The following is a 3,255-nucleotide window of genomic DNA, read 5'->3' on the forward strand; positions in this document are numbered from 1 at the left end:
TTCCATAACATACACTCCCAGGATTTTCCTTCACATATGTGCAAGCCTCTTTGTTTTTTTTGGGTAAACAACATTCCCCTTCCCTCAATTAAAGCGAAATATTAACTTAACCCACTACCATTTTGAAAATATTACTCTCCTCCCCTACAAGAAAAAGATGTTATATAACAACCCCAATCGTTAGATTTAGTTGTTACGTTCAGTTAATTTTTTTTTTATAATCCCAAAATACCCCATGTTTGTGTAATACCAAAACTACCCTTATCTTAAGTGAAAGCCCCACCCTAACGAAAACCCCTCTTTCTCTGAAAAATTGTCCGCACCCGTAATGAGCCCTAAGTGCGATTTGGAGCTTGCAGACCTTAAGAGAAGAAGAAGACGCTTGAAGGAGAAGGAGAAAGAGAGCCCCATTCATCGATGGGAACGCCAGATCCCCCTGCACAAAATCAGTATTGGTTTTCCTCTGTACGGTCCCAAAGTAGGGTGTTCCCAGAGTCAACAATGGAGACATTGCCAGAGACATAGCTGAAGGTGTCATGGATCAAAAATCGAATAAGTGAAGTCAAAGCTGGATCAATTTTCCCAAATTTTCTTGAAAGGAACAGTCCTTAAAGCCACATTGTTAAGCCAATCTTTCTGTAAAAGCCCTTCTGTGATTTTTTATTTGAATAACCCAGGAGCTATTGCATTCACTCTCATCTTCAGCGGCCCCAACTCCATAGCCATGATCCGTCCAAATTAATTAACAAAAAAAAAATCACTTTTTTCTTTCTTTCTTTCAATTAAGAAAAAATTATAATGAGGGAAATCTGAGAGTACAGTAGCGATTGAAGAACTTGCAACGATTGTATAGCTCAAATCTAAAAAATTTTACAGCTCAAATGTGAGGAGAGAGAGAGAGAGAGAGAGAGAGAAAGAGAGACTTCCGGATTTGTACAGTTCAAATATGAGAAATTTTAATGAGGGAAAAAAAAAAAAAAACCTGTTCTTCTTTGCAGTGTAAGCTGGACTTTGAACTAGCACCAAATCGCAAGAACTTGCAGCGCTTGAAGACGATTCAGCGAGAACTTGCAGCGATCAAAACCTGAGGTCTTCAAGATTCAAATCGCAGGGGGATCTGTGGTTCCCATCGATGAATGGGACTATCCTTCTCCTTCTCCTTCTCCTTCTCCTTCGAGTGTCTTCTTCTTCTCTTAAAATCTTCAAGCTTCAAATCACACTTAGGGTCCTTACGGTTTCGGACAATTTTTCAGAGAAAGAGGGAATAGGGGTAGTTTTGGTATTCCATAAATAGGGGGTATTTTGAGGATTATAAAAAAAAATTAACTTGACTTAACAATCAAATCTAACGGTTGAGCCTATTAGATAGCACATTTTTCTTGTAGGGGTGGGGAGTGATATTTTCAGAAAAATGGTGGGTCAAGTTGATATTTCGCCTTAGTTCAAGGAAGAGAAGTAATGGTTTGGTTTTTTCCCTTTTTTTTTTTTAGACGGATATCTAGGTCTTCAACCTGACTAGTCCCACGGGCCCATACTAACCCCACAATCCCATAAACCAGGTTATACCAAGATTAAATGAAAATCATTCAACCTTCACTGAAAGCAGTTTAGAAGTCAAACTCAGAACCATACATTTCCTAAGGTGAAGGTCCCTTACCAACTCGACTACCCCCTTGGGGTTATATATGCAAGCCTCTTGTATCTCTTAGTCCGGATGATATGTCTTTGATTTTCTTACAATCTTACTTTAGCATCGTGATCTCCAATTTTATGCTAAAGAAGTATCTTGACATTATTGTTGCTGCGAAACAAAATTTTTATTTTTTCAAAAGTAAAAATATTTCTGAAAATGTTTTGATAGTTCATAAGTTATTTCTCTCAATGAGAGGCCAAAAGAAAAATAAGGAGAGACTACATTATATTTATAGCTATAAAGCTTGATACGAAAAAAAACCTATGACAGAATTGAGTAAAACTTATTTTTCTTTTTAATGGTTAAGGCTAGCACAGTGTCTGTGGACTGGGCCAAAGTTGTAGTTGATGACATTGTTTCCAATAGTTAAAATTTTTTCCAATGATTTATTAGCATCATCTTATATATATCATGTATTTATTTAAGGAGATGTTAGCTTACCTCTCATAATCAATAGGAAGAACCAGGTGGGTATGGGCTTAAGAAAAATGGTCCCAGCCCACGTTGAACAATCATGCTCTCTTCACTCTTTGTCTCTTGGATAACCAAGATCCATTAGTAATGGTAAAGCCTATCTACTTTATGTTGGATTTATTTTTATTAAATGTCAAAGTTTCTAAATTTTTTTTGTGTGTTGAGGATTAGAATGGGTGTGGGCTTACACCTGTATACATGTGTACATACATACTCATATTTGTATAAGGGTATCTGTACACATGCATGTTTAGACACATCTATTTATATACAGATACACCTATACGTGAAAGGATGTGTTGTTTATATAAGATGATACTTCCCAACTCTATGTTAAAAAAATTGGTATTAACAAGTGTGTTTCTATACTTCCCAACTCTGTATTTTGTTCTTCTAAGTCTCCTTCTAGTATTCCTTGTGTCTGATAATGAGTATGGTCTTCATGTATTGGAGTGCACCTTATATGATTGAGAGTTAAAATCTTGGAGATATAAACGCAATAATCAATCCAATTGCACAATTAGGGGCGTTTAAAAACCTTAAAAGATAGTATTATTCTGATACGACTCAACTCCAATTTCTCTTGTTCCTAATTCAAGAAGAAAGATTACTAAAATGGTGTGAATTCTTACATCATTTGATGCATATGAAAGATATTTGTTAGACTCTGCTCATCTTTATTTTATTTTTTTACACCTAGTCTAAATTAGAGCCCATCTAATTAAAACTATGCACATGATTGACAAGCACTTGGGTTTGGATGGGTATTTGTAAAGAATCTAGACTGAGCATGGTTGAGGGGAAATTTTAGAAATTTATTTTGAGAAAACAAGATAAATGCTAACAAAAACAAATGAATTCAATTTTGTAGAATTAAATTTATTTAAAAATACATTATCAAGTTTTAGAATTTCATGAATAAAATTTGAACAAAAGAAAGGTAGAATACACAAAAGGGTTTTTATTGCTAGTGCTAACCTCCAAGGATAATATGATATTAAAAAAAAAAAAAAGTAATACTACATTGTGGATCTTTTGGTCTTGAAATTTTTGAGAGTTTAAGAATCATAGAGATGAAGATAATTAGG

General features: G+C 34.8%; 1 protein-coding gene across 3 annotated transcripts in view; it reads right to left on the minus strand.

The window, feature by feature from the left end:
- Positions 1 to 1,209, minus strand: part of LOC122082708 (UDP-N-acetylglucosamine transferase subunit ALG14-like) — a 13,310-nt gene extending 12,101 nt beyond the window's left edge. For 2 of the 3 annotated variants that reach the window (XM_042650436.1, XM_042650435.1), the window contains exon 1: positions 983 to 1,208. The gene's annotated coding sequence lies outside the window, so the exon portion shown is untranslated. Of the gene's footprint in view, positions 1 to 982 lie in introns of all 3 variants that reach the window. The other variant, XM_042650438.1, reaches the window with a different exon arrangement.
- Positions 1,210 to 3,255: the final 2,046 nt, after the last annotated feature.

The sequence above is a fragment of the Macadamia integrifolia genome, chromosome 6 (assembly GCF_013358625.1).
Source record: "Macadamia integrifolia cultivar HAES 741 chromosome 6, SCU_Mint_v3, whole genome shotgun sequence".
Classification (NCBI taxonomy): domain Eukaryota; kingdom Viridiplantae; phylum Streptophyta; class Magnoliopsida; order Proteales; family Proteaceae; genus Macadamia; species Macadamia integrifolia.